General features: G+C 39.9%; 1 long non-coding RNA gene across 1 annotated transcript in view; it reads right to left on the bottom strand.

Moving 5' to 3' along the window:
* LOC139077527 (uncharacterized) overlaps positions 1-13,576 on the bottom strand; it is a 218,821-nt gene continuing 205,245 nt past the window's right edge. The window contains exons 7-8 of the long non-coding RNA XR_011530152.1: positions 1,778-1,990; positions 1-108 (exon numbers count right to left, since the gene is read on the bottom strand). This is a non-coding gene — a long non-coding RNA (uncharacterized lncRNA). The remainder of the gene's footprint in view (positions 109-1,777; positions 1,991-13,576) is intronic.

The raw sequence follows: 13,576 nt of genomic DNA, 5'->3' as shown, positions 1-13,576 counted from the left end.
CATCTTTGCTTGGCCGCTGTCATCTCTTTACATTCCCACTGTCTATACGAGGAGCATCAAGGTATTAGTGTGATATTTCTTCCTTCTCTACAAGTATGTGTTTGATCCCTATTAATTCATAACAAATTCACGGTCATTAAAAAATTATCATAAAGAGTTACTTCCTTCTGTTTAAGAAAGCAGTTATGTCTATATGTGCTGATATTATGCATCTCCACAATACGTTACTAAGTGAAAAAAAAAGCAATAGGCCAAATAACCTAGAGTTTATGCTCCCTATATGTGTACAAAAGGGATATATATGCATTATGTATATACATATATATTTAGATATCTATCTATCCATCCTTTGGCTATGCAGAGATTATCTTTTGAAGGATTCAGGAGAAATTGTTGATGGTGATTGCCTCTGAGTAGGGTTTAAAGATCTGGGAATAAAACATTTTCACTGTGTACCCCTTATTCTCATGAGTTTTTGACAATGTACATACATTATTTTTCAATTAACAAAAATTTGGTTAAGAATAAAAAGACATGCTACATTACTTTAGTTGGGACTTAGAGCAGATCTAAAACAAATGGATCCCAGGAACGGGCAGGAGGGGCTGCACATAAAGGTCTACGAAGGACATTGAGAGACTCCTTGGCTGTGGACCCGTCTCCAGAGTCCAACCTCCATCAACCTTCAGTCTAGACTCCAAACAAACTCAGCAATTGTCTTTCACATTCTTTCTCACTGATAAGCCTTTGCTTAGCCTATTTGTTTCCTACAAAGAGTATTCTTTCTTGACATTTCCATATGCTCCAATTCTACAAATGTTATCAGGGCCAGTACAGTAGATTGTTTCCAAAGATGGCCACCAGCAATTCTCCTCATAACTGTACACACATGCTAGCTCTTCTCCTTCTGAATAAGCCCTACTCTTGTGACTTGCTTTGACCAATGGAATGTGGCAGAAGTAAAACTTTGCCAATCTAGGCCTAGGCTTTACTAGCCCTGGCAGCTTCCACTTTCACCTTCATTGAATCCAGCAACCACATAAAGTCTAATTGCCTGGCTAGAGACAATGGCTGTAAGGTGAGGAGAGGCTCTGGAGATGAGAGACCATGAAGGGCAAGAGATAAAGGCCAGTCCACCCCAATCACCACAGCTAAGGTGCCAGCCATGCGGATGAAAACATCTCAGATCCTCCAGTCCCCCGGTCAGCATCACTCAAAGCAGAATCTAGTCATTCCTACTGATGCTTGTCCAAATTGTAAATAAATGGTTGTTTTTTTCAGCCTCTAAGTTTTGTGAATGATACTTTCAAATGAAAATGATCCAGACTCTACTCCTTTGCAAAGTCCTGTAGCATTTTATTTCTCACATTTTTTGTGGCATGTCACTTTCTACACCGAGTAGAATAAAATGTCCTTCAAACTAAACTCTACGTAATATCATTGAGAGGAATTTACTGTGTATTATTTATCTCTGTATTTCCTAGCCAGGACAATACTTTCTGGTATAGGACTCAACAAACACATTTAAGCATGAGTGATTGTGTATGTTCATACATGCCAATCACACACGAGTTCTACATAATGCAGTTAAATAGGTACAATTACCTTCTCACCCAAAGAAATCAATGTCTTTTTTAGCACCTTGAAATACCACTGCATCAACCAGCTCACCCCAAGGTGGTGTTGAGCTATTCCTAATGGCATTGGTGTTTGTTGCATAACAGCTTGAATTATTGAGATAAAATCAACCATTAGAATGCATTTATTTTTGGTTTACCTTCCTGCAGATATATTTTGAAGTAAAATCACTGTCCTGAGATCCATTTTCCACTTTTTTACACATGCATTATCATTTTCCCATGGATTTTCAAGTATTTCACAGTGAAATGGAGACTTTTTTCTTCCAACATGTGCATCCACAAGAGTGACGGCAGCAGCTCACACTGGCCTCCAGGAGAGGTGTAGTACCTTCCACAGCATGGCACTGGCCCTGTGGCATGGAGGAAATAAAATGGAGACTACACAGTGGTAAGGAAGCAACTAAAATATGGGGCAAACGTGGGTGAGAAAGACAAATACAGCACAAAGTTCCAGGGAACAGAGCCCAACTCCCGTCTGACTATCGGCACCTGTAAGTAATGATGAGTCAGAGAAAAAGAGCAGGGGCAGAGCTTCAGGAATGTAGTCAGAGGAGATGCTCAGAGCCAGGCAGTGTGTCATTAATTGGGTATGTCAGTAATAAGTAAGGGGAAAGATGTGGAAAGCAGAAGCTGAGCCCTGGTCCAGAGCTGGCAGGATCCTCATAAGTGAGGGCAGGTCAAAGCTGGCCACCTGGGTCACAGACCCGGATCTTCCATAGATGACAAGGTCTCTAGGTGAAGGCATACTTGACAGGTTGCTGTCTCCTTTGGGAAAGGAGTAGGAGGTCAAAAATTCAGCAAGCTAGCTTTTTAAGAAAATCTTCAAAAAGCAAGATTTTGTATTAAACTCCTGGTCACTCAGCCCTTTTGGCACAAAAGACAAGAATACTATTTTTTTTTTTTTGCCGGGAAAGAGTCGCCCTGAGCTAACATCTGTTGCCAATTTTCTTCTCTGTTTTTTTTTCCTCACCCAAACCCCAGTACATAGTTGTATATTCTGGTTGTAAGTCTATCTAGTTCTTCTACGTGAGCCGCCACCACAATGTGGCTATTGACAGATGAATGATGTGGTTCCACACCTGGGAACCAAATCCAGGCCACCAAAGTAGAGCAGGCCGAACTTTAACCACAGGGCTCGCTCGAGAATACTATTTTTGACTATTACAATTTGTGATGATAATAATTACCACTTATTATTGATGATCATATTAACCCAATGGGTGGATAATCTCTCCTTTTCTAGGAAAGGAAACTGAGGTTATGAGAAAGGGAGTTACTTGCCCAAGGATTCGAACATAGTCTATTGACACAAGGTCCAGACTCATCCCACAATACCTCCCTCCCCCTGAGAACTTCTGTTGCTCTGCAAGACCAGGGTCCAAGGCGTCGGAGTGAGGAAGCCTGCAAGAGGAGACAGACTATTGCTGACAAAGCTTTGTTAAGCCTGGGTGACGACACTCACATCAATATGAAATATTGCTCCATAACAAGTTAAGATGTACATGCCCAAAAGGATGGGCTTTAAACTTAAGCAAGAAGTGATAAAATTAGAACACTGTGAACTTGAAAAACAGCTTCACCAAGAGAAACATGAGTTTTTCACTCCTGAAAAACACATATGTGCATAACACATACAAACTACTTTTTACATCTGCTTTAGACGAGTTCTGGGTATATAACTAGAAATGTGTGACCTCATTTTTTTTTAATGGACTGAATGTTCCTGTCCCCTCAAAATTCATATGTTGAAGCTCTACCTCACAGTGTGGCTGTATTTGGAGACAGCATCTCTAAGGAAGCAATTAAACTTAAACAAGGTCATAAGGGTGGGACCCTGATGTGATAAGATTAGTGTACTTAGAAGAAGAGAGACCAGAGAGCTTGCTCTCTCTCTCTGTGCACAAAGAAGAGGCCATATGTGTACACAGCAAGATGGCAGTCACTTACAAGCCAAGAGAAGAGACCTCAGAATGAAACATCTTAGCAGCACCTTGATCTTGGACTTCTTAGTCTCCAGAACTGTGAGAAATAAATTTCTCTTGTTTAAGCCCCCCAGTCCTGGCATTTTGTTATAGCAGCCTGAGCTGACTCACACATTTTTCATATCTCAGAGCAGGGAGAAATTGAAAGAATTTGCTCAGTTAACACAAAGGCTCCTTGTGTACATCAAACTGTTAATTTTTAAGCTCCTATCATGGATCTGGTTTGCAGTAAAATGAACAAATATCTTTAAACTATGGATGCTCCTTTTTCAACTGGCACGGTAGGGCATCCCGGGCCTTCAAAAACTAATCATCTTCATTTATTTTGACATATTCCTGCTCCTTCAAACCAGCTCACCATTAACTTCCTTCAGTGTTTAAGAGCTTAGATTTTGGAGTAAGATAACACACTAGGTTCTAATCATGGCTCTGTCACTACCAGCCCTGAGCAAGCTCCTCAGCTGAGCTCGCAAAGACTTGATTTCCCTGCACTTAAAAAGAGACTAATGACACTGACCTCACCCATTTGACCGGCTTCCACTCCTTCCGCTGCTCTTATTCCTATTCCTGCCATTACTGCTCCAACAAGAGCAACTACAGAAGCTACACGTGCTGGGCACTAGAGTAATTGCTCTGTCTACACTCTCATTAATCCAAATGCCAACTTTTTAAAGAGGTAATATGTTTATTCCTCCTTTACAGACAAAAAGGTTTAGAGGCTAAGTATCTTAAGTAATGCAACTAGTAAGTTCTGAGAAACTAGGATAAAAATCTGGGTTTGTAGGGTTTTCAAAAAATGTGCTCTTACCTAGCAGGCAATACTGTCCATGATAACGGAGGGAGCTAGTCTTGGTAAAGTGCTAGGCACAAGCCTGGGAGAGACCAGGCCCTCTATAAAGCATTCTTGGAGCTATTTTTCCCTCACAGTGAAGACTTTCCACCTTCCCCAGACGTTTACTCATCTGTGCTCTCAAAGTACAAATCTGCACATATGTACAGACCTTTACCAAAGCATTTTCCTTGTTAAAATTGTGTGTACCTGCTTCTCTTTCAGACCACAGCTGCTAGAAAACAAGAACTCTGAGGCAAGCCTGTCTTTCACTCCCATCCTCACTGTCTCATTCCTCGACCCAGACAGAGTTGCCATCTTTCTCTATTAAGACCCCCCATTGTTTTAAACATACCTACATTATAACACATATTACATCACAACTACTAAATTTGATATCTCTTTACACAAAGGCAAGAACTTTATCATATTCATCTTTACACTTTAAGTACTTCTATATCATAGAAACATAATAAATATCAGTGAATGAATGAGTTGATAAGTGAATAAATAAATGAATGTTATTTAGATTTCCTCAGTGTCCTTTCTCTTGCGTTTATTCAATAGCAACAAATTATCAAAGCCCTAATCTGAAATTCATACCCCATGGATTAAAAGATAAACTGGAAGGAGATCAATCAGTATGAAACATTATTTATATAGCTTTAGCAACTTTTATTTTAGATCATCATATGTAAGACAGCAAACCCCAGAGGATACAACAAAAATACCATTCATTTATATTGTGCTTTTAATTTTCATTGTGATGCTATGGGAAACAAGCTCTCATTTCCCTTTGGCCCATGAGTAAACTAAGGCTCAGAGAGACATGCAGCAACGTGCCCAAGGTCTTAGGGCTGACAAGTGATGCAATTCGTCCTCAAGTCCAATTTTCTGGTAGGAAGTCTGGGTTTCTGCATAAACTAGAGCTATCTTTCTTGATTTATTAGATCTAAGAAAAATTCTGAAAATGGCCGTCAAATAAACTTGATTTAGGCTGAGAAGCTAAATAACTGAAGGAAAAAAGGAAAAAGAAAGGAGTTTTTTTTTTCATGTAAGTTGTCCAGGTAAAATATTCAAATTTATAATTGTGTGAATGGCAGTTTTGTAAATAAAGCAGCTTTCTTCTTCTGTCCATCCGTGGGTCTGGGCAATGGATGCCTCTTGCATTCACTGCAGAATTATTGGCTAACTCCGGATAAGAGAGAGATCTCCTCGGTGACACAGGCGGTGCCTGGGCATAACCTGCTGTGCCAAGGGTCAAGTCACAACTATACGACTAGTTATTCTCAAACCTACATGGTGGTCACTTAATAACGGAAAAAATGACTGAAAACTGGTCTCCAGTTGTTTAAAAACAAAAAAATGCCTCTGGATCTATCCAAAATACTGACCTAATTTTGCATTCATATTACTGCTAAAACAGCAATATAGTTAAACTTATACTATAGGAGAATAAATCACTCCCAAAGGCTTAATTTTTACTGAGTGGTAAACCTCATCACCTAACACTAGAGGAAAACCATTCTGAAATTGGTACCTGAAAAGAAATTATTTCTTAATTCCTGAAGACAAGCTAATGCAGCTGTTCTGACAATGTCATTTGAATATTTGAAAGTGTATTATGGAGAACAATAACTCATCCTCTCATAAATTGTTTCCAAACAAATTAACCCAAAAGCCATTAATGCACCAGCTGCTACAATTAATCAATACTTCCAACTTGCTGATTTGGCAATTTGGAATAGAAGGAGAGACACAGGGAAGCTGAGAACACCTGTGGAGAATACCACAGAGATAAAGCTCAAGTTCAAAATCCAGGATAGTAGGAAAAAAGGAGCACCTCACACCACTATATAAGCAAACGCCTGGCACTCACGCTTCCAGGATGACCGACCATGTTTACCTTTGGAATTCAGAATGGCTGAGACTGGAAGACATGCATAGGTCTGTACTCACCACATCACAGTGGGTTCGCCATGTTAATCAGTGAAGGTGACTACAATGTTCTATAATGTTTCATTCCATAATATTTCAAATCATGAATTTGCTGCATGGAAACAGCATGTTGCTGCCTAAGCTATGGTTCTTATCTTGGATCACTTTTTAATGCGCTGCTCCCGGCCTGAATCTCCCTGTAAAACGATCTGTTAGCATTTCTGGGCTGCTAAGAAAACCCTGTAAGCATGCGTTGGATTTTGTTGTTGTTGTTGTTGGGAATTGCATTACATCTCTTTGAACTCATGCTCTGCTAAGAACCACAGCTAAACCTACATGTGTAGAGATTAAAAGCAGGTCTACTGCGGTTTGTGAATATCAAATGGCCAGAGTCGTACATGACCCAAGTAAATTGCATGGTGCTGGGTTGTCTTTTTCCCTTCATGCTAGAAAACCCTTCATTATCATTCTTGTTGTGACTGTTCTCCTCTACCCTCTGGTGGTGCAAGATACCCAGCAGAAGCGAGAAACACCCTATCCCCAGGGAATCTGTGTTCTAACCCACAGCACAGGGGCAGGTGGGAAGCAACGCCGGGTGGGGAGAGGTCGAAGGAGCACTGACATGACAGGGAGAGAGGGGGAAGTCTGAACTGACCAAGGAAAGGTTTTTAGAAAAGGTCACATGTATTTCCCAACAGATACAAATTGTTGCAGAAACAGTTCTGCTCTGAATCCCAAGATCTGATTATAAGCATGATCTGAATTTGATGCAGCTTTTCCATATTAAAGAAAATTTCCTGCGGAGATTGAGCCTTTGTTGAAGAGAAGAACCCGATGCTAAAATGCAGCTGCTGCAATCGGATATGATTTATCACTTAACTTCAAGAAAAGGAGCCCAAGGAACAAAAACAAACATAAAGAAGCCTCATTCTGACACCATCTTTGGAACCTTGAGGCCAAACCACAGAATCAGCGAGGCTGCTTCCTAATGAGCTCCCTGATGTTACTAAACTTGAACCTGTGCCTCTTCTCAGAAACCTTCATGTTCAGTTCCTCAGACAAAATGTAGTGAAGGATACGTCGTTCTGTGTACAATGAACGCTCCAGAAATGCCGGTGACTTGTCGGTTGAACAAAAAATTGTTTCTTGTGAGTCCTGTGGGAAGTTAAAAAATGTGAAGGCAAAATATATTTTCCTGTTGTAGAAATTCCCAGAGTTGAAATTCTTTCCAATTGGCACCCAATTGGCAGGACACCAATTTGAAGTCATTGAATTAAACGGCTTATAGAAATCAATTGATTTCTTAATATTTCTGAGATCTTCTTTTCTTTGTGTGCTCTGGATTTTCTCTAATCCTGCTTTAGTCTTTCTAGTTTTCATATCAATCAGGGAGCTCAGAGAATTCTAACTTCCGCTGCTTATCCACCCACTGCTCTAGTTACTTACTTTGTGTCCATTTCCACACAGGAAGGAGGGAGATTAGGTGCCAGTCGTTGGGTCTGGCTTCTTCCTGCACACACCTCCTCTACGTCTCCTCCCTCACTGCTTCTGCATTTGCTCTACACATGGCTGGAATGCACAGAAATCTCAGAACTGGTTTGTTCCTTTATCCAAGCAGGTAGGTCTGATACACTTAGGACAAAATTCCTTAGACCTGTCTGAGATCTCAAGGCTGCAAGTGGACACTAACACAATTTCAGAATACAGCTGTTGCCTCAGTTTCCCTTAGAAGAGTAGTTTCTTAGAGACAAACAGAAAACAACTTGAAGAGATAGATGAAGACAATGGCAAACAATAGTAGTCTTTTATTAGCATCTCCCCATGCATCTACACTTAGGCAAAGCTGATTCCAACCCTCTGTTAAAGGACAATGGCCGACATGATCAGGTCTTACAGTGTAACCTTAAGAACCCTGAGTAATGATCTATCTTATTCTCAGAAACCCACAGCTGCCAAGTTCTTGCAGATTCTTCATGGCCTCATTTCAAGTTTCCCAAATGCAATTAAGGTCACCATAGTAGACAAAAACCATTGTATTCTGTCAATGGGGTTTCCTAACTTGACTAAGGAAAGACAATCATGTATCCTGGGACCCTCGCCTTCCTTGCCAACCCTTACAAGTGTCTGTCCCAGGCCCTCTCTTTGCAGAAATCAGTACGCACAGCTGTATTCAACATATGAGAGAGGTCACAAGAGCAGCAATGTCCAGAAACATATCTGCACAGATTCTAAAGCTCCTCAAGAAAGGCTCAAGAAGTAATTTCCCTACTGGACTTCTATTTTTATGTTAATTAAACATACATTCTAATTAACTGAGGCCTAGAGACAAGAGGTTTCCTTAAACTGCAGCGCTACTACTGTGCTGAATCACGAATTCTAGCTATTATGGGAAGAGCACTCTATTAAAGTCAGCCTATTTTCTCCATTCATCTTTTTAAAAAATTGTACGATATATTAGTCTCTACAAGGATTCATTTTTAAGCCTAACAGAAGTTGTTAAGATATCACTTACAGTACCATTTAAGTCCTCACTGCTGAATCTGTAGCCTTTGAACACATGCTGAATTATGGCTCTGTCAAAGATGCACATCCCAGCCAAAGGGCAGCGGGGGGAGGGCACCAGGGGAAAAGCAGCAAAGTACCCTATCTATATTCATTTGTTTGTCTCTACTTAAGTTGATTTTAATGTCAGAGTTTGCTTACACTTTTTAAACTATGTAACATATTTCAAAGAGACAGGCTCAATTTTCAAGTCAAACAGCAGATAACGGCATCAGGGATGCCTGCAACCACAAAGGAAATATACATAAAGAGGACAAAACGCAAGTTAAACGTTTGCATAAGCAGCCAGATGGAAATGAGATTTCAAATAGTCCCCTTACTACCTGGAACTCGCTCAGCACTGTATATTTTTAGGACACTTTCTGGTCATTAAAATCACACAGCATTACTATTATCTCTATTACACACTTTCCCAGTTAATAAGAACCCGAAATATGATGTAATTTGCTGGAGGCTACTTAGCAAGACAACACAAAGATATGAATGGCCCTGTTCAGGGGAGAACTAAAATATTTTGCTCACTTTAGGAACATGGAATTCACTAATTACCCAAGATTTTGAAATTGGGGTTCAGAGAACCTAAAAGCAGTTTGGTTTTGAACTAAAACTGCATGAAACAAAAGCATGGTCTGCCTATGTCATTAGCACCTAGCATCATGTAAGGTCATAGAATGAAATAAAAAAATGAATGAATCAATGAATCAATAACAAGTGGAGATTTCTGACCCACAGAAACCCGGTGAGCATATTCAATTAGAATTTTAAGTAAGACTCTAGGAAGCTAGGAGATCACGTTCTCTAGTTTGGGTTTTCCCTGCCCAGGACATTTTTGACTTTTGGTTCTGTTTTGTACTTGTATTTTTGAAAGGGGAGGGGAGGAGAATACTTCTGACAGGACAGCGCGCATGGGAGAAAAGATAACTTGCATATGGATTAAAAGCCAAAGACCTTATAACCAGAATTTGCTGTGTAACCTCTGAAAATGGCGACCTGAGTTTCAGACTCTGGAAAACAGAGCAACCATGACACGCCAGGAAGACTCAGCAGGGTGAAGAACAATTGGTCGAAAGTGGGCTTGAGACAGCACAGCTCCTGCAGGCTGTTACTGTGGTTGACGTTTGGGTCCTTTGGTAAACTAAGAGAATGGTGAGTTTGTTTCAAAGGCGACTGAACTGCCTTTACTATCAGCTCTCCTGGTTGTGGGCAAAAGAGAAAGAGGCTAGAGAGCCTGGTCTTATGCAGTGATGGGCCGGGGTAGAAGAAGAAAGGAGGGTGAAGACAAAAATGGATGAACACAGAGGGAAAAATTGTGACATTGAGGAGAGTGAAGGAAAGAAGGGTTATCTAAAGACAGTTAGATTGGATTCTTAATATGTGTGGATCACAGAACTCTTTAAGAATCTGATGAAAACAATAAGTATTCAACTCGGAAAAATGTACCTACAAAAATATCCTGTAAGTTATTTCAGTTTCAAGCACCTTCTTACAGCCATCTCTGCAGGGAACCAGGACTTCTGCATCAGATATCCACAGAGACCCCTCCATCTCTAATAGCTATGATCCCATAAAACATATCTTTAACCTGATGGCATTTCTGAGATGTCTTGAACTCATGCATATCACAAGGTGTTATTCCTCATAAAATCCAGGCACAAAATTATTTTTCTGTCTTGAGTTTGCTTGTCAGAGCAAAGTCTGTAGATTTCCTAAACATACTTAAAGCTATAGAAAGAAAGGGCCAAATATGTCAAAATTCTTAAACCACCATGGAGTGGTGATTGAGAGTGGAGAGGCTACTGTCAGACAGCAGGAGATGGAATCCCAGTGTACTCACTACATGACCTTGGATAACTTATTACTCTGTTTCTCATTCTCCTAATCTGTAAAACAGAAATAATAATAGAACCTATTTCAAGGACTAAATGAGTTGTTATTACTCAACGCGTTCACACATGTCAAACACTTCGGACAAAGTTAATACATTTTGAATTCTCAGCACTTGTTAGACTGAGCATCATTATTGTTTTGCTGTGTTTGGAATAGCTGCCTGAGCCTGGTTCTGAGCCTGCCATCTGAGGAGACCTGGTTCATCTCTCAGCCAACATCTTCTAATAGCTCAGTGTGGTGTACCCACAGAGCTGCTCCAAAGCACCCTAGATTGTCAGGCCATAAATTCCTGCAATCCATGTTTGAAAGTTGGGATTTGAGTACCATACCCACTACCCCTAGTCTTTCAAGCTACTATGATTGCAATAATAGTGTCCTTGTCCATGCCGTCCTATGGCATCACCCCTGAGCCTAATTAGTGTCAGTTTAGTCACTCTATGTATCACTTTAAAAACACAGAGTAAATGAGCTTGGTGCATTTTTAAGTGCGTGCAGTAATTACTGCTCTGCTACCTACTTTACATTAGAGCAGTTTTAGTTACTTACTGGGATTTAAGGACAGCCCAGAATTCATTTCACAGTTGGAAGGATAACATAATGTCGAACACTCAGAAGGTGTAAGACACTGTGAACACTGTCTTCACTCTAATAGCCCCAACCCCTGGAATTGAAGCACATGACCAAAGCATTAAGTCATTTTCTGAAATCCCGCTGCTACTAGCTGACTCCACAAACATGCACTTAGTCCTATTCTCCCTGGGCTTGCCTCTCTGTGGTTGTAAATAGAGACCAATCGAAGCTACATTAACTCTTTGAGCTACACCCCCTACTCCTGCCATTGAATAGAAAGCATAAAAGCAGCAATTTACTAAATGGTTTTGAATTATTCTCAGCACTATTCTTGGAAAATGATGGTAAGCCTTAAAGGATTTCAAAGGTTTTGAAATCAAAGAGAAGGAGTATGAAAAAATTATAACACTTAGAATTTCTGTTAGCTGTAAGAGCAGATACTGGCTCTATGCAAGCTGTGTAGCAAATAGGCACGTTTGCTCTCATATAAACAACCACATGAAAGAGTTTATGGGCGGGAGGGGCAAATGGCTCCAGTTGGATAATTAATTTGCTCAGTGACATTTGTCTCCAAACTAAAATTGTCAATTCCTATTCTATCACTTTTAAATATGAATAAAGTATTGACCACGGCATTCGATTCCAAGTGACACAGATCACTCACTCAGGAGTTTTGAAGATTATCAGAATATAGTCAAGCACTCAACAAGTATACATAAGCTACATAATGAATTAGTAGGACAAGAGCAGACAAATATTCTTATGGGAAATCAAAAATTGTTCTCATGATTGTCATTACCTCTTCCTGATGTTACCGCTTGAATCCTTGGAAATAACTGCATCCCAGGTTCCTAATTCCCAGCTTCATAATTTGGCCAATTTCGTGGTGTTTGAAAGACCTTCATTTAGCATCTTTGAAATTTCATTACAATGCTTTCACAGTCTCTCCCAGATCATTAATAAAGGCATTCTAGGAGGCCAGTCATCTGGTCTCACAGTAACCACTTCCTCCAAACTCAATGGAGGGTTATTTATCAGCAATCTTTGTTGGCTTTCAATTCTTTTTATAGGAGTTTTTAATCCCTAGTAACTTTTGAACACAATGAAACCTAGAAAACTTCAACTAGAGGAGTAGTTCATCTCAATTTATTTATTTATTTATTTTTAAAAATTTTATTTTTTTCCTTTTTCTCCCCAAAGCCCCCTGGTACATAGTTGTATATTCTTAGTTGTGGGTCCTTCTAGTTGTGGCATGTGGGACACCACCTCAGCATGGCCTGATGAGCGGTGCCATGTCCGCGCCCAGGATTTGAACCGGCGAAAACCCTGGGCCACCACAGCGAAGCGCACAAACTTAACCACTCAGCGACGGGGCTGGCCCCTCATTTCAATTTAAAATAGACTTTTAAATTGCCAGATGTTGTGGTTCCATTGATCTTTCCCATCTTTCCTCAAGATATCTCTATAAAACAAGAACGCATCTTCTCTTACTATCAAATCAAAAGCATCTAATGACAAGAGAAGAGAATTTCAGACTATAGCCAGTTAGTCTGAATAGGTTTTATATTTAATTGGCATCCCGATTGCTCTTATATAAACAACCACATGAAAGACCTTATGGGCGGAAGGAGCAAATGGCTCTAGTTGGATAATTAATTTGCTCAATGACATTTCAAACTGCTCACTAATACAATGGTTTCCTTTCAGACTTTGTTTTTCCCAAAAGATCATCATATTCTAATTATCTCTATAGTAGGCATATGTTTTTAAGATGAAACAATACATGAGCTCAAAAACAATATTGCTTGCAGAGAAAGGAGTTGCTGAAATACTTGCCTTTGCTAGTGCTTGTCACATAGTAGTCACTCAATGAGATTTCTTAAAATAGATCTTTTTAATATGGAGATATTTAGGTAATAACACATGAGGTGCTACCATGTAGTTATATATTGCATTAATTAATTTTAGGACATTATTATGGGTTAGACAAACTACACAGTTAAAGGAGCAATCTCCACAAGACCACCTCACTGCACAAGTTTGCAGGTCTCCAGGGCCACCCTCACTTCAGACCAGCTAGCTATAAATTTGGAGGTTCTTATGATCACCCTCAGGTTTGATAATTCACTAAAACAACTCACAAAATTCAAGAAATCACTGTACTTATG

The sequence above is a fragment of the Equus przewalskii genome, chromosome 19, assembly GCF_037783145.1.
Source record: "Equus przewalskii isolate Varuska chromosome 19, EquPr2, whole genome shotgun sequence".
Classification (NCBI taxonomy): domain Eukaryota; kingdom Metazoa; phylum Chordata; class Mammalia; order Perissodactyla; family Equidae; genus Equus; species Equus przewalskii.
This window is presented reverse-complemented; position numbering and strand designations above follow the sequence as displayed.